The sequence below is a fragment of the Balaenoptera acutorostrata genome, chromosome X (assembly GCF_949987535.1).
Source record: "Balaenoptera acutorostrata chromosome X, mBalAcu1.1, whole genome shotgun sequence".
NCBI classification, from domain to species: Eukaryota; Metazoa; Chordata; class Mammalia; order Artiodactyla; family Balaenopteridae; genus Balaenoptera; species Balaenoptera acutorostrata.
Window position 1 is genome coordinate 71,759,947 of NC_080085.1, and position 27,669 is coordinate 71,787,615.

General features: G+C 37.7%; 1 pseudogene; it reads left to right on the forward strand.

The window, feature by feature from the left end:
* Positions 1-60: 60 nt before the first annotated feature.
* On the forward strand, positions 61-27,669 carry LOC103003175 (transmembrane emp24 domain-containing protein 7-like; annotated as a pseudogene).

Below are 27,669 nucleotides of genomic sequence, written 5' to 3' on the forward strand. Positions count from 1 at the left end.
CATGAGGGCTCACACCAATGGGTACTTCCCAGAACTTCTGCTGCCAGTGTCCTTGCCCCCATGGGGAGCCACAACCACACCACCTCTGCAGGAGACTGTCCAACACTATCAGGTATTTCTGGTTCAGTCTCCTATGGGGTCACTGCTTCTTCCCCTTGGGTCCTGCACAAGACTTTGTGTGTCTCCTCCAAGAGTGGAGTCTCTGTTTCCCCCAGTCCTGTTGAAGTCCTGCAATCAAATCCCACTGGCCTTCAAAGTCTGATTATCTAGGGATTCCTCCTCTCATTGCCGGACTCTCAGGTTGGGAAACCTGACGTGGGGCTCAGAACCTTCACTCCAGTGGGTGGACTTCTGTGGTATAATTGTTACCAGTTTCTGAGTCACCCACCCAGAAGTTATGGGATTTGGTTTTATCATGATTGCACTCCCCCTACCATCTCATTTCAGTTTCTCCTTTGTCTTTGGATGTGGGGTATCTTTTTTTTGAGCTCCAGTGTCTTCTTGTCGATGATTGTTCAGCAGTTAGTTGTGATTCCAGTGCTCTTGCAAGAGGAAGTGAGCACATGTCCTTCTACTCTGCCATCTTGAACTAATCTCTGCAGATCTGCGAATTATTAACTGCTCTCTTCTTCCCAGTAATGTGTTTCTCCTGATAGTGGACATTAAGGAATTTAAATGTCCACTATCTGAAGCACTCATTTGGGACCCAGAAGGTTGCTGTTCTAATACAGTTCCTGACAACTGAGAGTCAGTAAACCTTTAGCAATTCTGTGTCCGACTTCCCTTTCCCCGAAAAATACAGGTTTATTTTTCAGATTAGCTAGATATCACAAGAGAATTTAAGACTTTGACAGACATACAGCATTTGCTGAGGAAAAATTAAAGACAGACAGAACTCCAGGCACAGAAGCTCAGTATTCCCCTTATGCTTTAAAATGTCCTGCTTTTAGTTCTTCTCCAGCTACTTCCCTCTACAAGTCCACTGGTATGTACTCCAATTGAAGACTTAACTCTCTTTTCTGAATCAGGCTTCAATTACACAAAATTTCCTGCTCAAATGGTCCAGAATCTGCTGTCAAGGACCAAAGCCATCTCTTGCTTGGGTCCATCATTCCAAGAACAGACTGATCCACAAGTGTGTTTAACCTTAGACCTGGAGATGGCCAAGAAGCAGCTGTTTGCAAGTTGTAAGAGATGGATGGACTTGAATATATGGAAGTTGTGTATACACACACACCAAAGAGATATTTTTGGTACAAGGCAGAGATACAGGTGGGAAAAGAAGGAAGGTGGACTGTGTGCCTCAAAATGCTTCCATTTATACTCCTTTTCTAGACCTGGACAATGTTAAAGATGGACCTTCAGGAGCCAATGTAGTTTTGCTAGCCAATCAGAGGGCAGAGAATTGACCTGGCTTAACTGTAATGTATTATTCACCTTACCTTCATAGGATACCTAACTAGGTTCCTCTGTGCTTCCCCTTGGCTACCCAATACCCAGGGCTCCTAACAGGGCTGATTTATCTAGGTCTTTCTCAGATCTACAAATTATGCCTCCACCTTCCTTCACCTCTCTGAGTCAAAGTTTACATTCCCTAAAATTTGTAAGTTCTTTTAAGTAAGAGAAAATGATCTGAAATCAGAAGAACTACGTTTGAGCCCAGGTTCATAGTTAATTGTAACCTTGAATAAGTTTTACCTCTCTAAGTAAAAACCTACTACATGTAAAGTGTTTTCAGATATATCATCATATATGTCATATATATCAAATGGAAATAATACTAATCTTTTTCTCACAAGGTCCCTATTAAACAAAAAAATGAAACTAATAACATCAGAAGTAAAATGTATTCATCCATACATTGTGCAAAACACCTTAAGTTCATTGTGTAATATTTATACTTGTAAAAAAACAATATTAATACTATTAGTGTCTCATTTTACAAATGAAGAAACTGAAGAAGAACTTAAGTGAACTTTGTCCCAAGTCAGTTAGGTAGTTTTAGATCTCAAACTGGAATTCAGGTCTGTCTGCTCCTAGGGCTCAAACTCTTAACTATATAAGATATGAAAGGGTGTTAGCCATTATAATTTTTTATGAATAAATCATTGCTATGTGCCAATGGCCACTTAGAGCTTAATTTGCTGATTTTGCTAAGTGTCTCTGTATTATCTGTATTTTAAAAGAGGACTACCCATGAAACAATGCTTTATTCTGAAGAAAAGAATCTCTAATAGCTGAAATTTAAGACAGTGGGGCAGGGAAGCAAGAACATCTTATTCATATGTTATAAAGCAGTAGTTCTCAACCTGGAGAGACTGCACACACACAGGGGACATTTGGCAATATCTGGAGACATTTTGGTTGTTACAACTCACGGGGGTGGTGGTAATAGTGTCTAGTTGGTAGAGATCTAGGAATGCTGCTACATGCTACAATGCACAGGACAGCCCCTACAGCAAAGAATTATCCAATCTAAGATGTTAGTAGTACCAATGTTGAGAAACTTTGTTGTAGATGACCTCTTGCTCCTAGAAGTGCTATCTGAGAGTAGTACATTCAGCTTTCCCTCCTCTTAATGTTGACTCATAGTTCACCCTTCTGTAGACATTTATCATTATTCGTATTTGCATTTGGTTTGCAAATTTATGACTTAAGTAGATTTAGGGCCTTATTTACAGGGCTGAGTTTTTTTTGTTTTTTTTGTTTTTTTAATTTCTAAAGATCAGGAACACATTTGTTTTAGCACAAAGCTTAGAAGCCTTACCAGGACTCTCAGACTTAAATAATTTGGCTCCAGAACTGCAGAACAGCATGAAGCTAGGAGAGTTTAGGGCTTCATGGTCTTGTTCTCACGACACATTACCTCAATCAAAGCTTCAACTACACATGGGTTATTAAACTGCTCAAGATAAAATACTTGGGTTTCAAATAAAATCTATCTGTGGCTTGGATTTTCTCCATCAGACCATTTAAAAATATTTCACACATAGAACATTCTTAGCAATGTAGGATCTCAGTGCATCTTGTAAACCCACTCAATAACATCCTAAAAATATTTCTGACAACATAGGTGCATAGAAGTTATTGCCATTTTAGAAAAATGGGAAGCAAGGCTTCCCAAACTTTGCTTCTATCAATCAGAGCTGCAGCCAGGGACTTCAGTCTTAGGTTTCTCAATCAAACCTTTAATCATTCAATTATGCATCTTTCCTTATTTGAAAACATTGATCACAGTAACTGGGTACTGACTTAAAGAGAAATGGATGTTAAATAGACCAATGCCTAAAACTGGAAGTAGAACTCATTTTATTAATAGATCTTTGGATTTTCAAAGGAGATAAACACTAAAGGAATCATTTTCAGGAGACTCATGGAGCAAATGAAGCAATGCAAAAGCCCACTTTTATATTTCTTCCTTATTAAAATGCAATGGTGACAAACCACAATTCACCACCTTTTGGATTGTGCTAACCTCATCCCCTAATACATCACAATGCTGAGTAATGAGTGAGATCACTAACATTACTAAGCTTTCAGACCAAAATTTAAAATATGTTATTACTTAAGTCTCCAGGCAGCAGTGTGTTATTACTGGAATCTTTGAGCAATCAACCTTTCAGGAGAAATGGAAGGCAGTGATGACAGCGTGTTCCCAGAATTCCATCTGGCTGAGATTATCATGGCTGAGGTCTGGGTACTTTGATACTAAATTTTAAAAGCAATCATTTCTTTTAAAGAGGGTTCTGCTCTAAAACCTGGCTAGAGAAAGCTGAATTTAACTAGCAGCCCAAAACCGTTCCAAAGTGTACAAACAAAAGCATATAATGAAATCGCACCTCAGTGAAGCAGTCAGCATTCAAAAACTAGGATTCTGTTTTTCCCTGCTTGGGCCAGAACTTTGTACACAGGGTAAGTGTTCAACTTAAAAGATAATTGTTTCCTCTTCAGGCGACTAAAAGTATTGAGAGATGAGTATGACTAACACATGTTCAAGTTCACATTGCAACAAAAGTCAGAGTCTGATTTTACCCTTTCCTTTCTCAAGGCTAAAACTCAGGCTGCAGGTAAAAAAGGAATCGGTTGACTGATGGGTGTGACTATAGTGGACCAGTGCTAAAAAGTTTAACCAGGGGACTAACTCCACTGTAGGCACAGTTTACATTTGCAGAAAACTCCAAGCCTTTCAGAAAGGTTCACATTATTTTTTTCCTTATGTTTTTCTTTACAGTATGCTTTGCTGAGAGGGAAATCAGTCAGATATTCCCAAATCTGAACTAGTGGAAAGTACATGAGCTTTGGAGTTAATTAGACCCAAGTTTGAATCCTAATTTCCCCATTTTGCTAAATGGTTGATATTGAGCAAGATGCTGAATTTTCCAATCTTTAAATTGGAATATGATATCTGCTTCCCTGATATAATGTACACAAAACACATGGCACTTAGTGGGCCTTCAAAAACGCACCATTTTAGAATCAAGGTTCTTTCTGGGCTTAGCATTACATGCTACCTTTTAAAGATAAATAAATCGATGCTTAAAGTGGAAGTAAATTCCTAGAGAGCACTGTTTTGAACTTGACAGAAGCCTAATGGCAGCAAATCACCCACTTGGGGCAAAGATGATATCTCGTATTCTGGAAGAATTGCATCTGTAGACTACCCAGTCTACAGTAAAGTCTTCCTGGAGAAAGGAGGCCACAAAGTTGACAGGCTCCATTCTCACAGATGAAAACAAAGGGCAAAATCCTCATGCAACTTTAACTTAACATATTAGAGGAGACAGGTGATTAAAAGCACGGAGTCTGGAGCTAAAATTTTGGGTTGAAATTCCAGCTCTTCCATTTATTAGCTGTGTGACCCAGGTCACAGGTCATATTACTTAACTTGTCTGTCAGTTCCTTCACCGGTAAAATGGAGATGATAAAATCTACCTCATAGTGTGATATAGCTGGATAATACCTGCTCACAAGGAATCAATATTTGATTTTCAGTTATTTTGTGAACTGGAGGTTAAACATAGCCATTATTAAAAACTGAATCATTTAAACTTAATATAAAATAAATTGTATTGAAGAAAAAGTGAATAAATACTTAAAACTCATCACTTTTTCCTAGTACAATAAGCCTAAAGACACCACGAATAAACCTGCAGTCTGACAAAATCAGACTTCCTGGTCCATTGCAATGAAAGAGATCACACACCAGAGGAATCATGGGGCATCTCCCAAACAAAGGAGAAGATGGAGTTACAGAATTTTGGAGATAGATTTATGGAGCTTAAGTGAAATTTAAATGAAAGAGTGTTTTGAGAGTCTCAAAGCAAAGCAGAGTTGCATGTAAAGGGACCAACCTCATGTATGGACAGCAAAGTGGACTCAGGGTCCTGTTTCCTTAGAAATATAATGTTAAGATAGATGTGGGATGTTATGCTAGAAACTCTTCATCTGAATATCTTTACCTGAGCTGGAAATCAAGGTTGCTTCTCTTGGTCAAAGTGACTTAGATTTCATAGCCAAGAGTAGGATATTTCATTATTAATGATATAATTACAAACAAACAAGTTTCTAAAGTCTTTTAGGGAACAGTGTTCTCTAGTGAGTAAGACAGCAGTAGACACTCAAAGAAGGGGGATGATATGATATTTTACAGTTGCAGATGTTGGTGGGAAAAGCATTGATTTCTCTTAACATTGTAGCTGGCTTTATCTCTGTCTTTTACTCCAGCATGATGAATAGCAGGGAGGATTTTTATAGCCCAGGTTAATGTTTATTTTCTACACTTCTTAATTATTTTACTATTATCTATGTTCATAAGGTCATCAATTCTATCCGTATGATGGAAATACTATACGATGGTGTGCTACTGCACATGTCTTCCCAAATCTGAATTCAACGACACCATGCTGCTAGCTTGAAATTGACCATAGTGGAATATTTGTACCACAGAAACCAGAAACATTACATATCAGGGGTCTTTTTCTCTCCCAGACAGCTGGTTGTTAAGTATTTACCAGCACCTCAATGTTCATAAGGTTATGTGAGGATTGCAAAAGTTAATACATGCCAAGTGCTTACAATTGTGCCTGAACCGATAGTAAACACTGAAGAAAAGTTAGTTGTTGTTGTTATCAGTAGTATGAGGAGGTGAAGAAGAAGGAAGAATAGTAGTAGTAGTAGTAGTAGTAGTAGTAGTAGTAGTAGTAGTAGTAGTAGTAATTAAGAGACACACCTATAAGGATTTATTAACATTTTATTCTAGGCAGAATTCTAAGATGGCCCCCAAGATCCTTGCTCCTTTATGTAGGTGCTGAATAATCCCAGGGACTATGATAGATCTTGCTCCTATGATAAGGTTCTGTTATATGGCACAACTGATTTTTTTAACGTTTTCTTCTTTTTTAATTGTGGTAAAATATACATAACAATATTTATCATTTTAAGCATTTTATTTATTTTTTTATTTTTTTAACATCTTTATTGGAGTATAATTGCTTTACAATGGTGTGTTAGTTTCTGCTTTATAACAAAGTGAATCAGTTATACATATACATATGTTCCCATATCTCTTCCCTCTTGCGTCTCCCTCCCTCCCACCTTCCCTATCCCACCCCTCTAGGTGGTCACAAAGAACAGAGCTGATCTCCCTGTGCTATGTGGTTGCTTCCCACTAGCTATCTATTTTATGTTTGGTAGTGTATATATGTCCATGCCACTCTCTCACTTTGTCACATCTTACCCTTCCCCCTCCCCATATCCTCAAGTCCATTCTCTAGTAGGTCTGTGTCTTTATTCCCCTCTTGCCACTAGGTTCCTCATGACCTTTTTTTTTTTTTATCCCTTAGATTCCATATATATGCGTTAGCATACTGTACTTGTTTTTCCCTTTCTGACTTACTTCACTCTGTATGACAGACTCTAACTCCATCCACCTCACTACAAATAACTCAATTTCATTTCTTTTTATGGCTGAGTAATATTCCATTGTATATATGTGCCACATCTTCTTTATCCATTCATCCGATGATGGACATTTAGGTTGCTTCCATGTCCTGGCTATTGTAAATAGAGCTGCAATGAACATTTTGGTACATGACTCTTTTTGATTTATGGCTTTCTCAGGGTATATGCCCAGTAGTGGGATTGCTGGGTCATATGGTAGTTCTATTTTTAGTTTTTTAAAGAACCTCCATACTGTTCTCCATAGTGGCTGTATCAATTTACATTCCCACCAGCAGTGCAAGAGTGTTCCCTTTTCTCCACACCCTCTCCAGCATTGATTGTTTCTAGATTTTTTGCTGATGGCGATTCTGACAGGTGTGAGATGATATCTCATTGTAGTTTTGATTTGCATTTCTCTAATGACTAATGATGTTGAGCATTCTTTCACGTGTTTGTTGACAATCTGTGTATCTTCTTTGGAGAAATGTCTGTTTAGGTCTTCTGCCCATTTTTGGATTGGGTTGTTTGTTTTTTTGTTATTGAGCTGCATGAGCTGCTTGTAAATTTTGGAGATTAATCCTTTGTCAGTTGCTTCATTTGCAAATATTTTCTCCCATTCTGAGGGTTGTCTTTGGTCATGTTTATGGTTTCCTTTGTTGTGCAAAAGATTTTAAGTTTCATTAGGTCCCATTTGTTTATTTTTTTTTTTAATTTCCATTTCTCTAGGAGCTGGGTCAAAATTGAACAATTCAGTGACATTAGGTACATTCACATTATTGTGCAACCATCACCACTATCCATCTCCAGAATTTTTCATCATCCCAAACTGTGAATGCTTTATTTGTAATTTGTTTTTTATTTGGTTGTGCCAGGTCTTTTTTTTTCTTTCTTTTTTAACACCTTTATTAGAGTATAATAGCTTTACAATAGTGTGTCAGTTTCTGCTTTCTTTTTTTTTTTAACATCTGTATTGGAGTATAATTGCTTTACAATGGTGTGTTAGTTTCTGCTTTATAACAAAGTGAATCAGTTATACATATACATATGTCCCCATATCTCTTCCCTCTTGCATCTCCCTCTCTCCCACCCTCCCTATTCCACCCCTCTAGGTAGTCACACAGCACCGAGCTGATCTGCCTGTGCGATGCACCTGCTTCCCACTAGCTATCTATTTTACATTTGGTAGTGTATATATGTCCATGCCACTCTCTCACCTTGTCCCAGCTTACCCTTCCCCCTCCCCGTATCCTCAAGTTCGTACTCTAGTAGGTCTGTGTCTTTATTCCCATCTTGCCTCTAGGTTCTTCTGACCATTTTTTTTTCTTTTATTTTTTTTAGATTCCATATATATGTGTTAGCATACGGTATTTGTTTTTCTCTTTCTGACTTACTTCACTCTGTATGACAGTCTCTAGGTCCATCCACCTCACTAAAAATAACTAAGTTTCATTCCTTTTTATGGCTGAGTAATACTGCATTGTATATATGCGCCACATCTTCGTTATCCATTCATCTGTTGATGGAAACTTAGGTTGCGTCCATGTCCTGGTTATTGTAAACAGAGCTGCAATGAACATTTTGGTGCATGACTCTTTTTGATTTATGATTTTCTCAGGGTATATGTCGAGTAGTGGGATTGCTGGGTCGTATGGTAGTTCTATTTTTAGTTATTGAAGGAACCTACATACTGTTTTCCATAGTGGCTGTATCAATTTACATTCCCACCAACAGTGCAAGAGGGTTCCCTTTTCTCCACACCCTCTCCAGCATTTATTGTTTGTAGATTTTTTGCTGATGGCGATTCTGACAGGTGTGACATGATATCTCATTGTAGTTTTGATTTGCATTTCTCTAATGATTAATGAGGTTGAGCATTCTTTCATGTGTTTGTTGGCAATCTGTATATCTTCTTTGGAGAAATGGCTTCACAGGCGAATTCTATTAAACATTTAGAGAAGAGCTAACACCTATCCTTCTCAAACTCTTCCATAATATAGCAGAGGGAGGAGCACTCCCCAACTCATTCTACGAGGCCATCATCACTCTGATACCAAAACCAGACAAAGATGTCACAAAGAAAGAAAACTACAGGCCAATATCACTGATGAACATAGATGCAAAAATCCTCAACAAAATACCAGCAAACAGAATGCAACAGCACATTAAAACGTTCACACATTATGATCAAGTGGGGTTTATCCCAGGAATGCAAGGATTCTTCAATATACGCAAATCAATCAATGTGATACACCATATTAACAAATTGAAGGAGAAAAACCATATGATCATCTCAATAGAAGCAGATAAATCTTTTGACAAAATTCAACACCCATTTATAATAAAAACCCTGAAGAAAGTAAGCATAGAGGGAACTTTCCTCAACATAATAAATGCCATATATGACAAACCCACAGTCAACATCGTCCTCAATGGTGAAAAACTGAATCCATTTCCACTAAGATCAGGAACAAGACAATTTTGCCCACTCTCACCAGTATTATTCAACATAGTTTTGGAAGTTTTAACCACAGCAATCAGAGAAGAAAAAGAAATAAAAGGAATATAAATTGGAAAAGAAGAAGTAAAGCTGTCACTGGTTGCAGATGACATGATACTAAACATAGAGAATCCTAAAGATGCTACCAGAAAACTACTAGAGGTAATCAATGAATTTGGTAAGGTAGCAGGATACAAAATTAATGCACAGAAATCTCTTGCATTCCTATACACTAATTATTGAAAGTGAAATTAAGAAAACACCCCCATTTACCATTGCAACAAAAAGAATAAAATATCTCGGAGTAAACCTACTTAAGGAGAGAAAGACCTGTACGCAGAAAATTATGACACTGATGAAAGAAATTAAAGATGATACAAATAGATGGAGAGATATACCATGTTCTTGGATTGGAAGAATCATCATTGTGAAAATGATTCTACTACCCAAAGCAATCTACAGATTTAATGCAATCCTTATCACACTACCACTGGCATTTTTCACAGAACTAGAAAATAAAATTTCACAGTTTGTATGGAAACAGAAAAGACCCCCAATAGCCAAAGCAATCTTGAGAAAGAAAAGTGGAGCTGGAGGAATCAGGCTCCCTGACTTCAGACTATACTACAAAGCTACAGTAATCAAGACAGTATGGTACTGGCACAAAAACAGAAATATAGATCAATGGAACAGGATAGAAAGCCCAGAGATAAACCCACACACATATGGTCAACTTATCTTTGATAAAAGAGGCAAGAATATACAGTGGAGAAAAGACAGTGTCTTCAATAAGTGGTGCTGGAAAAACTGGACAGCTACATGTAAAAGAATGAAATTAGAACACTCCCTAACACCATTCACAAAAATAAACTCAAAATGGATTAAAGACCTAAATGTAAGGCCAGACACTATAACTCTTAGAGGAAAACATAGGCAGAACACTCTATGACATAAATCACAGCAAGATCCTTTTTGACCCAGCTCCTAGAGAAATGGAAATAAAAACAAAAATAAACAAATGGGACCTAATGAAACTTAAAAGCTTTTGCACAGCAAAGGAAACCATAAACAAGACGAAAAGACAACCCTCAGAATGAGAGAAAATATTTGCAAAGGAAGCAACTGGCAAAGGATTAATCTCCAAAACATACAAGCAACTCATGCAGCTCAATATCAAAAACACAAACAACCCCATCCAAAAATGGACAGAAGGCACAATTAATTTTAAGATACGGAGATTATCTGGATGGACCTGATCTATTCTTATGAGCACTTTATTTCTTAGTTTATATGTCATAGACAGAGCAAGTGAAAACTTTGAAGCATGAGAAGGATATGATGTATCTTTGCTGGCTTTAAGTTTGAAGGGGGGGCTTCCCTGGTGGCGCAGTGGTTGAGAGTCTGCCTGCCAATGCAGGGGACACGTGTTCGAGCACTGGTCTGGGAAGATCCCACATGCTGCGCAGCAGCTGGGCCTGTGAGCCACAATTACTGAGCCTGCGCATCTGGAGCCTGTGCTCCGCAACAAGAGAGGCCGTGATAGTGAGAGGCCCGTGCACCACGATGAAGAGTGTCCCCCGCTTGCCACAACTAGAGAAAGCCCTTGCACAGAAACGAAGACCCAACACAGCCATAAAAAAAAATAAATTAATTAATAAAAAAAGTCTTTCATTGTCAGATTAATGGCTTAAAGTTCAAATTATAAAAAAAAAAAAGATTGAAGGGGGTATGTGTCAAAGAATGTGGGTGGCCTCTAGGAAATAAAAGCAGTCTCTGGCTAATAGCCAGCAAGGGAATAGGAACCTCAGTTCTACAACTGCAAGGAAATGAACTCTGTCAACAATGAGAATGAGTTTGGAAGTGGATTTCCCCTAAATCTCCCATATAAAAACTCAGTCTGTACGACACCTTGACCTCAGCCTGTGAACAAAACTCAGTCAGGTCCCTCCAGTCTTCTACCTTAAAGAACTATGAAGTGATAAATGGATTTTATTTTAAGATACTAAATTTGTGGTGATTTGTTACACAAAAATAATTTTAAAAACTAAATAGTCTTCCTCATAAATATTTCTTTTTTGTTATTTCTTTGGTTTCCCCAGTGCCAGCTGTAGTAAATTCCTTAAAGTAAAATGTCTATGTACTGTTCATGAGAGCAGCATAAAGGGGCCAGAGGAGCAAAATGCACCTGAAAAATATGAGAATCCTCCTTGCACCCCTTTTCCCACCCTCAACATTTCTAAGTTTAGAGCACAGGCAAAGAATAGAGGAGGGGAGGAAACTTATATCTTCTCACCATATAGACGAGTGAATTTCCTCCTTCTAGAATGTGGTTCCCTGAACTGGGGTGAACTGTGCTCTGGGGTGAAACTCAGTTTCTCCAAGATAGTACCACAACCTCTATCTCTTCAAACTCCACTGACTAAGACATGAATTCCACTTCAGAGCTAAGCTTGAGAAAATAAGAGAAGGACACCGCTGGGTAGAGTGGTAAGTATTAGCCCCTAAAGTAGCAGAAAGTTGGCCCCATGTAGCATCCTAAAGCCTCATACAAGAAAGGAAGAAGGATAGGAAGGGGAACAGTGCCTTTTAATCTAAGTTTGAGTCCTGAGGCTGTGCAATAGAGAAACTGTGTGGAGTTTCCCAACAGATATACAGTAAATCACCTCAACTTCACTTATTGTAAGTATTAAATAAGATAATTTACATTAAAGAGATTGGCACGCAGTAGTTGCTGGTTTTCCCATTCACTTACTTTTTACCAAATACTACTACTACAAGACCAGATCAAGATGGCAGAGGAGTAGGATGCAGAGCTCACCTTCTCCCCACAGATACATCAAAAATACATCTACATGTGGAAAGACTCTCACAGAACATGTACTGAACGCTGACAGAAGACTCCAGGGCAAGAAAATCTCCACGTAACTGGTTAGGGCAAAAGAAAAAAAAGAGAGAGAAAAAGGAATTAGGACAGGACGTGCACTTCTGGGAGGGAGCTGTGAAAGAAGAAAGGTTTCCAGACACTAGGAAGTCCCCTTACTAGTGGTGATAGAGAAAGCTTCAGAGCCTTAGAGGAGAGTGCAGCAACAGGTGTGCAGAGGGCAGAGCAGAGAGAGATCTGCACTGAGGATCAGTGCTGGCTGGCACTCCCCAGCCTGAGATGTTTGTCCACTCACTCACTGGAGTGGGTGGGGCTGGGTACTGAGGTTTGAGCTCCTGAGTGGGCTAGGGTGTAGTGTGCCACAACTGAGGGAGTCCAGGAAGAAGCCTGGGCCTGCCAGAGAAGTAAGGTACCATTTTAGGGGGCATGCAAGGAGAGGAGCAAGCCTGCCATAGGAGCTTCTTTCTCTGCATGCTCACAGGTGGCAGGGCAACACCTACATGAGCTCCAGGGGCAGGTGCAAGCTGTGGGCTGCCATCTCAGACTCCATAGGCTGATGCAGATGGCTGCTGCTGCCGCCGCCCCTGTGAATGGGGATGAAGGTCACTAACCCAACCTTCCTGGGAGCCAGCACAGCTCACCAATGACAAGGGTCCCATGATCCAGACCCAATTTCCATGGGAGTGCACACAGACCACTTCTGCTGTGAGGGCCCCACGACACAGTGCCAACCACTGCCCCCACCTCTCTGGGGGGTGTGCAACCTGCTGCCACTTCCTAGTGTCCTACAATCTGGGGCCAACTTCCCCAGGGACGCCCCACCCTCGCTGCTGCAGCTGCATAGGGACACACTACTGGAGCCAACCGCTGCACCCTCCTTCCTGGGAGCATGTACCTCTGCACCTGCACACCCCCTATCAAGGGGATAAGAGTGAACACACACTGAAGAAAGTGACAGCAAGCATCCAAACCAAAAACAGCCCTCACGTCAAAAAAATATTAAACCCACACAAGCTACACAGGGATGCTCCCACTTATAAATAGCCCTCCAAGACTACAGTAGATAATTGTTTCTCCTAAACTCACAGAGTAAGAGAAATATAAGCAAAATGAAGAAGCAGAGGAACCACTCTCAGTTAAAAGACCAAGAAAATTCACCTGAAGGAACAAATAACGAAACAGATCTCTTCAGTCTAATAGACACAGAGTTCAAAAATGAGGTAATGAAAATACTGAAGGAATTAAGAAAGGCTATCAAAAGAAATACAGATTACTGAAAAAAGGAACTAGAAACTATAAGAAGGAGCCAAGCAAAATTAGAAAAATTCATTTTCTGAGATGAAAGCTGAGCTTAAGGCAGTGAATAGCAGAATGAATAATGCAGAAGAAAGAATAAGTGACCTGGAAGATAGACTAATGGAAATTACCCAATCAAAACAGCAAACAGAAAGCCAAATGAAAAAAAAAAAATGAAAGCAATTTAAGAGACTGATGGGATAATATAAAGTGGGCCAATCTATGCATAATAAGGATTCCAGAAGGAGAAGAAAGAGAAAAGGGGATTGAAAATGTATTTGAAGAAATTATGGCTGAAAATTTCCTAAATCTAAAGAAGGAAACAGATATCCAGATACAGGAAGCATAGAGGGTCCCAAACAAGATGAACCCAAACGGACCTATGCCAAGTCATATTATAATAAAAATGGGAAAAGTTAAAGAGAAGATTCAAAAAGCAGCAATAGAAAAAGAAAGAGTTCTTTACAAGGGAACCCCCATAAGGCTATCAGTTGATTTCTCTACAGAAAACTGCAGGCCAGAAGCGAGTGGGAAAATATATTCAAAGTCTTGAAAGAGAAAAATCTGCAACCTAGGATACTCTAGCCAACAAGATTATCACTAAGAATAGGAGGAGAAATAATTTCTCAGACAAGCCAAAACTAAAAAAAATAGCAATACTAAACCTATCCTAAAAGAAATATTTAAAGGGCATCTCCAAATAGAAAATAATCAAGAAGAAATAGGAAGGAGGAAATCACAATTGGAAAGTAAATCACTTAAGTTATCCAGTATGTAGATCAAAAAAGAAACAAAAAACCTCTATGTGAAAGCAATGATAAACACAAGGAACAGCAAAGGGATAAACACGAATATATAAAAAGTGACACCACAATCATAAAATGTGGGGAAGGAGAGTAAGAAAATGAAGTTTTTTTTTCTTTTTTTTAGAATGTGTTTGAGCCTATATGATTATCAGTCTAAAGCAAGCAGATATAGAAAGAGGTTAACATACTTGAAAAACAGGGCAACCACAAATCAAAAACATACAAAAGATTCACAAAAACCTAAAAGAAGAGAACACAAGCATAAAATAAAAAGAAATCAAACCAGAAAAAGAAAGAAACAAAGAAGAAACAAGGAATCAACTGGAAAACAATGTTCAAAATGGCAATAAATACATATGTATTAATAATTACCTTAAGTGTCAATGGACTGAATGCTCCAATCAAAAGACATAGAGTGGCAGACTGGATAAAAAAACAAAAGCCTACAATATGCTTCCTACAAGAGACCCACATTAGGGCAAAGGACACACATAGATTGAAAGTGAGGGGATGGGAAAAGAAATTTCATGCAAACAGAAATGACAAGAAAGCAGGAATTGCAATACTCATTCAGACAAAACAGATTTTAAAACAAAGGCTATAAAGAAGGATAAAGAAGGGCACTGATCTCAGCCATAAAAAGGAATGAAATTATGCTATTTGCAGAGACGTGAATGGACCTAGAGACTGTCATACAGAGTGAAGTAAGTCAGAAAGAGAAAAACAAATATCGTACATTAATGCATACATAAGGAATCTAGAAAAATAGTACAGATGAACCTATTTGCAAAGCAGAGACACAGACGTAGAGAACAAACATATGGACACCAAGAGGGTAAAGGAGGGGTGGGATAAATTGGGGAATTGGGATTGGCATGTATACATTACTATGTATAAAATAGATAACTAATGAGAACCTACTGTATAGCACAGGGGAAAAAAAAGAAGGTACAATCTGTTTGTAGGAGATATATTAAGTTAACCTTAAAAATGCATTCCAATATACAGTAGGTGCAGACAAATACCATTTGATTCCACTTATACGAGGTACCTAGAATAGTCAAATTCATAGTCAGAAAGTACATTGGTAGATGCCAGGGGCCAGGGGCTGTGGGGAGGGGGAATCGGGAGTTAGTGTTTAATGGGGAAAAGTTTCAGTTTAGGAAGGTGAAAAATGTGTGGATGACGGTGAGAGTTGCACAACAATGTGAATATACTTAGTGCCACTGAACTGTACAGTTAAATATGATTAAAATAGTATGTTTTATATTATGTGACTTTTACCACAATAAAAAAAAAATTAAAAAAGGACAGTATATAATGATAAAAGGATCAATACAAGGAGAGGATTTTACACTCATCAATATATATGCACCTAATATAGGAGCACAAAAATACATAAAACAAATACTAACAGACATAAAGTGAGAAATTGATGGAATACAATAATAGTAGGAGACTTTCAAACCCCAATCACATCAATGGACACATCTTCCAGACCAAGAATCAATAAAGCAACAAAGCTCTTAAATGATGCAATAGAACAGTGAGACTTAATTGATATTTTCAGGACACTATATCCAAAAAAAAGCAGGATATACATTCTTTTCAAGTGCACACGGAACATTCTCTAGGATTGACCACATCCTAGGGCACGAAACTAACCACAACAAATTTAAGAGTATAGAAATTATTTCAAGCATCTTCTCTGACCACAATGGCATGAAACTAGAAATCAACAACAGGAAAAGAAATGAAAAAAAAAATTACCTGGGTACTAAATAACTTGCTACTAAAAAACCAATGAGTCAATGAGGAAATCAAAAAGGAAATTAAAAAATACATTGAGAGGGCTTCCCTGGTGGCGCAGTGGTTGAGAATCTGCCTGCCAATGCAGGGGACACGGGTTTGAGCACTGGTCTGGGAAGTTCCCACATGCCACGGAGCAACTAGGCCCATGAGCCACAATTACTGAGCCTGCGCATCTGGAGCCTGTGCTCCGCAACAAGAGAGGCCGCGATAGTGAGAGGCTGGCAAACCGCGATGAAGAGTGCCCCCGCTTGCCACAACTAGAGAAAGCCCTTGCACAGAAACGAAGACCCAACACAGCCAAAAATAAATAAATAAATTAAATTAAATTAAAAATTTTAAAAAAAATACATTGAGACAAATGACAATGAAAAGACAACAATACAAAATCTATGGGATGCAGCCAAAGTAGTTCTTAAAGGGAAGTTCACAGCGATACAGACCTTCATCAAAAAACAAGAAAAATCTCAAGTAAACAACCTAACCTATCGCCTAAAAGAATTTAAAAAGAAGAAGAAGAAAAAAAAAACCTAAAGTCAGCCGAAGGAAGGAAATACTAAAGATTAGGGAGGAAATAAATAAAACTGAGATTAAAAAAATAATAACCAAATTAACAAAACCAAGGGCTGGTTCTTTGAAAATGTAAACAAAATTGACAAACCTCTGCCCAGGCTCACCAAGAAGAACAGAGAGAGAACCTAAATAAACAAAACGAAAAAGGAGAAATATCAACTGATACCACAGAAATACAAAAAAAAAAAAAATAAGAGAATACTATAAGCAATTATATGCCAACAAATTTGACAACCTAGAAGAAATGGACAACTTTCTAGAAACATACATACCACCAAAATTGAATCAAGAAGAAACTGATAATTTGAACAGATTGATCATGAGAAGTGAAATAGAATCTGTAATAAAATAAAAAAACAAAAAACTTCCTACAAACAAAAGTCCAGGACCAGATGACTTCAAAGGTAAATTCTACCAAACATACAAAGAAGAAGGTATACCGAATCTTCTCAAACTCTTCCCAAAGATTGAAGAGGAGGGAACACTCCCAAAGACATTCTATGAAGCCACCATCAGCCAGATACCAAAACCAGACAAAGACACCACCAAACAAGAAAATTACAGGCCAATATCTTTGATGAATATAGATGCAAAAAATTCTCAACAAAATATTTGCAAATGGAATCCAACAATGCATAAAACAGATCATACACCACAACCAAGTGGGATTCATCCCAGGTTCACAAGGACGGTTCAACATATGCAAATCAATCAATATAATAAACCACATTAACAAAAGTCAAAAACGACATGATCTTCTCAATAGATGCAGAAAAAGCATTTGACAAAATTCAGCATCCATTCATGATAAAAACTCTTACCAAAGTGGGAATAGAGGGAACATATCTCAACATAATAAAAGCCATTTATGACAAACCCACAGCCAATATAATATGCAACGGTGAAAAACAGAAAGCCTTCTCACTAGGATCTAGAACAAGACAAAAATGCCCACTCTCACCACTTCTATTCAACATAGATTGGAAGTCCTAGCCACAACAATCAGACAAGAAAAAGAAATAAAAACTATCCACATTGGAAGGGAAGAGGTAAAATTGTCATTATATGCAGATGACATCATACTATATATAGAAAACCCTAAGGACTCCACACAAAAACTATGAGACCTGATAAATGAATTCAGCAAAGTAGCAAGATACAAGATTAACATTCAGAAATCAGTTGCATTCCTTTACACTAACAATGAAATATCAGAAAGGGAATGTAAAAAAACAATACCTTTTCTTAAATAAATTATTTTTTTTATTTTTTTAACATCTTTATTGGAGTATAATTGCTTTACAGTGTTGTGTTAGCTTCTGCTATATAACAAAGTGAATCAGCTATATGTATACATATATCCCCATATCCCCTCCCTCTTGCACCTCCCTCCCACCCTCCCTATCCCACCCCTCTAGGTGGTCACAAAGCACTGAGCTGATCTCTCTGTGCTCTGCAGCTGCTTCCCACTAGTTATCTATTTTACACATGGTACTGTATATATGTCAATGCTACTCTCTCACTTTGTCCCAGCTTACGCTTCCCCATCCCCGTGTCCTCAAGCCCATTCTCTATGCCAGTGTCTTTATTCCTGTCCTGCCCCTAGGTTCATCAGAACTATTTTTTTTAGCTTCCATATATATGTGTTAGCATACAGTATTTGTTTTTCTCTTTCTGACTGACTTTGCTCTGTATGACACACTCTATGTCCATCCACCTCACTACAAATAACTCAATTTCATTTCTTTTTATGGCAGAGTAATATTCCATTGTATATATGTGCCACATCTTCTTTATCCATTCATCTGTCAATGGACACTTAGGTTGCTTCCATGTCCTGGCTATTGTAAATAGTGCTGCAATGAACATTTTGGTACATGACCCTTTTTGAATTATGGTTTTCTCAGGGTATATGCCCAGTCGTGGGATTGCTGGGTCATATGGTAGTTCTATTTTTAGTTTTTTAGGTACATAACTCTTTTTACTGTAAACATGTGGTACATGACTCTTTTTGAATTATGGTTTTGTCACAGTATATGCCCAGTAGTGGTATTGCTGGGTCATATGGTAGTACTATTTTTAGTTTTTTAAGGAACCTCTATAAAAAATTTTACAAACAATAAATGCTGGAGAGGGTGTGGAGAAAAGGAAACCCTCTTGAACTGTTGGTGGGAATGCAAATTAACAATACCTTTTAAAATTGCACCCCAAAAATTAAAATACTTAGGAATAAAACTGATGAAGGAGGTGAAAGACATATACGCTAAGAACTATAAAACATTAATAAAGGAAATAAAACAGAATTCAAGGAAATGGAAAGGTATCCCATGTTCTTTTTTTTTTTTTTTTTCCATGTTCTTGGATTGGAAGAATTAATATTGTTAAAATGGCCATAATACCCAAAGCAATCTACAAATTTAATGTGATCCCTATCAAATTACCCATGAAATTTTTCACAGAAGTAGAACAAATAATCCAAAAATTTATATGGAACCATAAAAGACCCAGAATTGCTAGAGCAATACTGAGGGGGAAAAAAAAAAAATCAGTAGGCATAACTCACCCAGACTTCAGACAATAGTACAAAGCTACAGTAATCATAACAGTGTGGTATTTGTACTAAAACAGACATATAGATCAATGGAACACAATAGAGAGCCAAGAAATAAACCCACACACCTACGGTCAATTAATCTTCGACAAAGGAAGCAAGAATATAAAAAGGGAAAAAGACAATCTCTTCAGCAAGTGGTGCTGGGAAAGTTGGACAGCTGTATGTAAATCAATGAAGTTAGAATACACCCTCACACTATGCATACAAATAAACTCAAATTGCTTAAAGACTTAAACATAAGCCAAGACACCATAAAACTCCTAGAAGAGAACATAGGCAAAACATTCTCTGACATAGATAGTACCAATGTTTTCTTAGGTCAGTCTCCCAAGGCAATAAAAATAAAACAAAAGTAAACAAAGAGGACCTACTCAAATGTACAAGCTTCTGCACAGCAAAGGAAACAATTCAAAAAAACGAAAAGACAACCTATCGAATGGGAGAAAATATTTGCAAATGAGGCGACACACAAGGGCTTAATCTCCAAAATATACAAATAACTCATATAACTCAACAACAAAAAAACAAATAACCCAATCGAAAAATGGGCAGAAGACCTTAATACATTTCTCCAAAGAAAACATACAGATGGCCAGTAGGAACATGAAAAGATGCTCAACATCACTAATTATTAGAGAAATGTAAATCAAAACTACAATGAGGTACCACCTCACACGGGTCAGAATGGCCATTATTAAAAAGTCTACAAATAGAAAATGCTGGAGAGGATATGGAGGAAAGGGAACCCTCCTACACTGTTGGTGGGAATGTAAGTTGGTACAGCCACTATGGAAGACAATATACAGTTTCCTCAGAAAACTAAAAATGTAATTACTGTATGTTCCAGCAATCCCATTCCTGGGAATATACACAGAAAAAACTATAATTCAAAAAGATATATGCACCCCTATTTTTATAGCAACACTGTTCACAATAGCCAAAACATGGAAATAACCTAAATGTCCATTGACAGATGAATGGATAAAGAAGATGTGGTACATATATACGATGGAATACTACTCAGCCATAATAAAGAATGAAATAATGCCATTTACAGCAACATGGATGCAAAAGTCAGAAAGAGGACAAATACCATATGATACCACTTATATGTGGTATCTTTAATATGACACAAATGAACCTATCTGCAAAACAGAAACAGACTCATAGACATAGAGAACAAACTTGTGTTTGCTGAGGGGGAGGGATGGTTTGGGAATTTGGGATTGGTTGATGCAAATTTTTACATTTAGAATGGATAAACAACAAGGTCCTAATGTATAGCACAGGGAACTATATTGAATAGCCTGTGATAAACCATAATGAAAAGAATATTAAAAAAATGAATGTATACAAATACTACTACTATTACATACTACATCCTACCTACTACTACTACTATTTAAATAATTCTTTGTAATTTATCAAGTACTTTTATATATCACCCAAGATCACGCCATAAGTTAAGATAACAGCTGTGTCTAAAGTTCATGTCTCCAAGGCTAAATATTATAGCAGTGTAATAACAATACCAGTAATAACTACCATTAATTGAACACCTTATATGTGGCACCACTGTATTAATACTTTCACATTGGTTACCTCCCATCCTTTCAACAAACCTGTGGGGAAGGATTTATTGCCTTTGTTTACTAAATGAGAAATTTGGGGCTTACAAAACAAAAGTAAGTGTCAGAGCTTGAGGATGTGTCTGTTGGACTAAAGAAAAATCTCTCTTCTGTACTGCCACACTGACTCACTGATGCCTCAGTATTAATGAGCTTTGTTCTGCTTTTTCCTGGTAGAAGCAAGGAGGATTACTATAAATAGGACTAGAAAGAAGGAGGGTGGGGAACTGAAGGTAATGTTCTTTTTTTCTATTTTTCCTAAGCCTGATTCTACTTGTTATATATAAAGTTGGTGCAGAATATTGAAAAAGTAATCAATAATCATATATTTCTGACACAAAAATATTTATATCCCTACAATTTTAAGTACTTAATGGTAGGTATTGATAGGTATTATTATCTTTATTTTACCAGTGAAGAAGGAAATTTAAAGAGATTGGTAACTTATCCCAGGTCACATAGTAACTAAGTGGCTTGGGATCAGGTATGAGTTGCTCAAAAGTTCAGATGCTTAACCTTAACTGACACTGCACTGATTCTCCTTGGATTACACACTCAGAATTCTTGGTAGCAGCACTAGTCCATGATAAAGTGGTCATCAACTTTTAAAGCAGGTGGACCTGCATATAATTAACATGTTTTACCTGCATATCAGATTCTCATCACAGAGTATAACCAGGAACTTAGTGTTGCTCAACATTTTCAAATTCTGAATGGAAAGAGCTTATACTTACAGAGAAGTCCCTAGAAGTCCCTTTTTTTCCCTTGGATGCTTTGCAGTCTATTGTTGGCTTAAGCAAGACCTCCAGAGAAATGTGAATATGGACTACAGGGTTACTTTATTTTGACCAAGTATAGCTCAATAATAATTTGGGGGGAAGATCACTTTGGCTTTATGGCATCAATTTACAGTAAGCAATATTAATAGAAATAGGCCTTAAGAAACATGTTACTGTGTTTACTATGGAGGTGCTGTTGATGATATCGCTCACAACATACTCTTCAAGACTGCTCATAAAAAGACTAGTTTTCTGATCTTCGTAGCAATAGTTTTCTGATCTCAGTAGCAATAACTCTGCTTCTATATTTGTCATTTATATAACGTGAATCATACAACTGATAAGGTTTCCTTCTTTGCATTGAAAGCTTAAAAGTTCAGAATCAAATTTGTAGCTCATGTTTAGCAAATGTGAAGAACTTTTCAAGCATGCAGTTTGCATGCTAACTGCATTCAGACATTCTTTATTCAGTCACTGCCATCTCCTCATTTCCAAAACCATATACTCTTTCCAAGCTTCACAGAGTCAGTATGTGTAGTGGTTACAACTATGGCTTCTACAATTAGATTGCCTGAGTTTGAATCTACTTTCTGTCACTTACTATGTGACCATGAACAAAGTATTTACATACTCTGGACCTCAGTTTCTGCATTTGTTGAGTCGACATAATAGTACTTACCTCCTAGAGTTGTTATGAGTATTATATTGAGGTAATATATGTAAAGTGCTTAGAACAGAGCCTGAAATTCAGTACCTCTGCATTGTATAACTCCAGTGGATGCCATTAACATAGAATGCAGTGTGAATGGTAACGCCTTGATTTGGACAGTATGGTGGCTCTGCTGACACATAGTGAGTGCCATATACATCTTAGCTATTGTTATTGCTAACACATGCTCATAAAGCAGAGTTTTATCGGAAAAAATAAATGGGATTTTACCTATTTCCCTGTCTCTGTGTTTCCACAGAAGAAGGTGGGTGCATAAAAATTCAGGCTGTCAGACAACTTTCTAAAACTTTCATGCAAGGCTGCCTTTCCACCTCTAAATAGAGCCAGGTGCAATCCCATTTTGTACTAGGTTAGTGAGGTGGGAGCAGCATGTGACATCCAAGTATTATATGTAAATATGCTAAGTAGACCATTTCATCAGACTTGTTATTCTAACTTTAAACAGCAAATACCACATAAGGAAAATTTTAATTTGTCCTGTACCCACAAACTTTCTTAAGAGTTTTAAGGGATTCTAATGAAAGGGTTGTATTGAGTTAGACCTAACATTTTTGGTTCTTTGTTTTAAAGTCTCATTTCAAATTGAGAAGATATTTAAAAGTTTAATGTCAAATAAGCATGTACTTCTAACATCATGTACCACCACCACCACCAATACTACTTTCTTTAATTTGCTTAGTCTAAAAAACTGCCTGACAATAATCATCTTGAATGACAGAAACATGAGAATGCAGAGGAAGATTTGGAGGGTTTTGGAAAACACATGAATGTCTAAATATTAAAATAAAAATATAGGGCTTCCCTGGTGGTGCAGTGGTTAATAATCTGCCTGCAAATGCAGGAGACACGGGTTCGATCTCTGGTCCGGGAAGATCCCACATGCCACGGAACAACTAAGCCCGTGCGCCACAACTACTGAGCCTTCATTCTAGAGCCTGCAAACCACAACTACTGAAGCTCGCGTGCCTAGAGCCTGTGCTCTACAACAAGAGAAGCCACCGCAATGAGAGGCCCATGCACCGCAACGAAGAGTAGTCCCCACTCGCTGCAACTAAAGAAAGCTCGCACACAGCAGCGAAGACCCAACACGGCCAAAAATAAATAAATAAATTTATAAAAAAATAAAAATATAAAATAAATATGTATATATATAGTAACTTTAGTGATATAATAGTTCCACTTCAGATGAAAGCAGATCTTAGAGAAGAGGGTTTTCTCTTTAGAAGACATAGAATAGATCTGCAGGCAAACACACAAGCCTCATACTTCCCAAAGGATATTCCATATTTTAGCAAGCAGGCAAGGAGAGGCTATAGTAGAAGGGATCACTGTACTCCCATTCCCTTTGGATTGATAGAGTAACCTTAAAGTATTTCATAGGGAGGAGTGAATGACCACTTGGCTTTACTCTCAGTCAAAATTAAACTTTAATTGGTTGAATGTGAGCTTCTATCTTCAAATTGTTCCTGGCTCGTAAATATTAGAGAAGTGCCTCTGTCTACCATTTGCAAGATCAGGAATCAAAAATTGGCTGCCTCAGTTTTTCAGCCAAATTGCCAACTTTTTCTCCATAAGTCTCAAGACCCTCCTACATTGTCTACTCCACTTTCAGTCAAAGACAAAACAAAGAAAGAAGCTAAAATAAAACATTTCAAAACCCAATTTACCCATAAGTCCAGGGAAACTGTTGAGCTTCTTGTTCTAAGCCTTACACTAGGGAACTCTGTGGGAAAATGATTCCAAATAGGAGTTTTGGTAATTGAATATGAATCCTATCTTAAACCCCCATAGCAGAATATCAACAACCTATACCCTCAGGTTCAAAAAAAAATTAAAGGAAATCAAGGAAGCTCATGATGTCACCATTTACTTCTCCTGGACTATGATGCTTTCATTCCTTCTCCAAATATTTATTGAATATTTATTGTATTCAAAACACTGGTCAGCCAACTGAGTTCATAATCTCTACCTCCTAAGAGTAAAAATGGAACTCATACTTAAATAATCTGGCTAACTGTTTATTCAATTTTGCTTAAAGACATTGAAATAATTTTTGAAAAGAAGATCTCACTCAATGTTATGGGCCAAACTGTATTCCTCTAAGATTTATATGTTCAAGTCCTAACCTGCAGTTCCTCATAATATAACCTTATTCGGAGATAGGTCTTTACCATGTTAAAATGAGGCCATTGCAGTTGGCCCCAATCTAGTATGACTTGTGTCCTTATAAAAAGGTGAAATTTGGGGACAGGATTAAATACACAAGGAGAACATTATGTGGACATATAAACAGCAATCTATAAGCCAAGGAGAGAGGCATGGAACAGATCCTTCCCTCACATCCCTCAGAAGGAACCAACCCTGCTGACACCTTGTGTTCAGACTTCTAATCTCCAGAACTGTTGATACAATAAATTGTTGTTTAAGCCACCCAGTTTACGGTACTTTGTCACAGAAACCCTAGGAAACTAATACAGTCAATTTAACAATTAATAATTATATGGAAGCCTAAGTTTTCAGCCTACCTAGAAGTATGTACACAACATGTGTATATGCACACACACACATAAGTACACCTTGAGGTAACTTAAGGCAGAACTAATTAGCATGTTTCTAAAAATTAACACTACCATTTTATTTTTCAGCAAAACTTAACAATGAATCTAATTCAATAAAGGGATAAAAAACAACTATTTTAAAGCAGGTCGAGAAATGGTTTGTATTATCAATGCCAAATCACTCTGGACAGTTACTGAAGTTGTATGTGAATGACAAAAAACAGAACATTATGAAGAACAAATGAAAATGGACAGATGCTACAACAGACCCAACGTGCTGGCTGTTTTGGGAATGGCATTCTCATGGCTATGTTCTTCTCCGGCCCATGTGTAATCCATGCATGGGGGCATGAAATTTTTTAACAGTAAAATTCCAGTCAGCCAGCAAGTGCGCAATTTGAACCCCAGCTGCTCTTTAAGGATAAGGAGAGGAGGAAGGGATACATTTGACAGCAAAACATTGACATTACTATAGATTAAATGACTTCTGAGTTATTCAGGGGAGATTCTTTGAGATAGCACTCAAGTTAGAAATTCTTTTTTTTTTCTATCAAAATTCAGGTACATTTCTAAGCAATAATGCAAATATCAGGTATAATTATAAAGCAGAAATGCAAGTAGACATATCTATAAAATTTCATATGCCTACATATACCCATACATATTATATGCCATTTCATTAGTATAATATCATTCTGTTAAATGTTGAAATTTTGTAGGGGTGTGTGTGTGTGTGTGTGTATGTAAGAGGGTCTTATATTGTCTACTGTAGAAATGCAAATACTTCAGGGAGGTCACACTTTATGTTCTTAATCAGCAACCACCGAAATTGTTAGTAAACCTTTAAGCTGAATAGACTTGGGAAGGAGAAGTTCGGAGTGGGTTGAAGGCAATTTAGGACGTAGGACAAAGTTTGATGACAAACTATCTAAGAACATTCCTGAAAGGGACAATACAGGTCAAAGGATACTGAGCAAGTTGGTGAATTCCAGATAATCTATCACTCAATAGTCAGAACACACATTGACTTTTCTTGCTTCTCTCTAGGTACACTCCTGCAGAAAGCACCAGAAAGAACATTGTTGGAGTTAATTTGTCTGGCTTCTTGGTGCTGGGTAGGGAGGACAGCAAATAATTGAAGTACAGTTTAGAGTTTTCTGGACTTAACCTTAAGCTTCTCATTGCAATGTTGCCTTCTGATAAATTTTCTTGCAAATATGCTCTAGCCAAGACCAGAAACTTTATTTGACAATTGTGGATGTCTGTTTGTATATGGAATTTTCTGTACCTTACCTGGTTGCAGTAACAAGTTAATCTTTTCATCTTCTAGTAATATTAATAATTGCCATATATTGAGTACCAGGTAATACTATAAGCACTTCATATTTAATCTTCAAAACAGCTCTACAAGGTAGATGTTATTGTTTTCATTCTACAAAGACACTGTGGGTATAAGGGGAAAGTTATATGTAGCTTGGATTCAAACCCAACCACTTTGGATTCAAAGCTGTGCTATTTCATTTCCAGTATATTATAAGTGATTGGATTTGAATTTGAGACCTATTTTTTAAAATGCTCCGTGTTTATTTTTTAACAATTTATATATAATCCCTTGCAGTATTCTGTGTTTCAGCAGACTTCACTGACAAATGGTTTTCCTTTAGGTTCTTAAATGGAGTACATATTGTCACCATAAATTTGGGGACATTATCCATTTTAAAAACTCAGGAGTCTTGTTTCCCGGATCATTCCCGGCACTAGGCCCTGGTTGCTCAGCACCCCTCACCCACACCCAGCGGATCACTGCTCATCCTTAATCTCTCCTAGGCTCAGAGAGACTCTGCAGTGCGTGCCCTGAGTCGGTGCAGACCTGACCCTAGTCTCCCCGCAGCTCTGTAGTGGCAGCCGCCACAGCCTCTCCAGAGGCCGCGGATGGTGTCAGAGCAGAGCTGGGCGGACGCCGCAGGTCACTGGGCCACTGCTGCTGCTGGTGCCCACCTGGTGGCACTGAGATCAGCTTCAAACTGTCCGACTATACCTAGCAGTGCTTCTACGAGGACATTACGCCTGTCACCAAGTACACCCTCGAGTTCCAGGCGACTACTGGCAGTCACTATGATGTAGATTGTCGATCTGACGATCCTGATGGCAATGTGTTATACAAAAAGATGAAGAAACAGCCTCCAAAACTGGGACATACAAATTTTGTGTCAGCAATTAATATTCTGCTTTCACACATAAAATCCATAAAATCGTATATTTTAATTTTGAAGTTGGAGAAGACCCACCTTTGTTTCCTAGTGAGAACTGAGTCAGGGCTCTTACCCAGATGGAATCTGCCTGTGTTTCAATTCACGTAACTTTGAAGTCTGTCATCAACTTTCAGACTCATTTCCGTTTGAGAGAAGCTCAAGGCCTAAGCCAGCCAAGGATCTAAATATAAGAGTGGCCTTGGTCAGTAGAAGCCCGCATTCTTCTGGTGGTTAGCATAGGGCTGGTATTTCTTCTGAAAAGTTTTTCTCAGTTAAAAGAACCACCATAACTCGTGTTGGATCATAA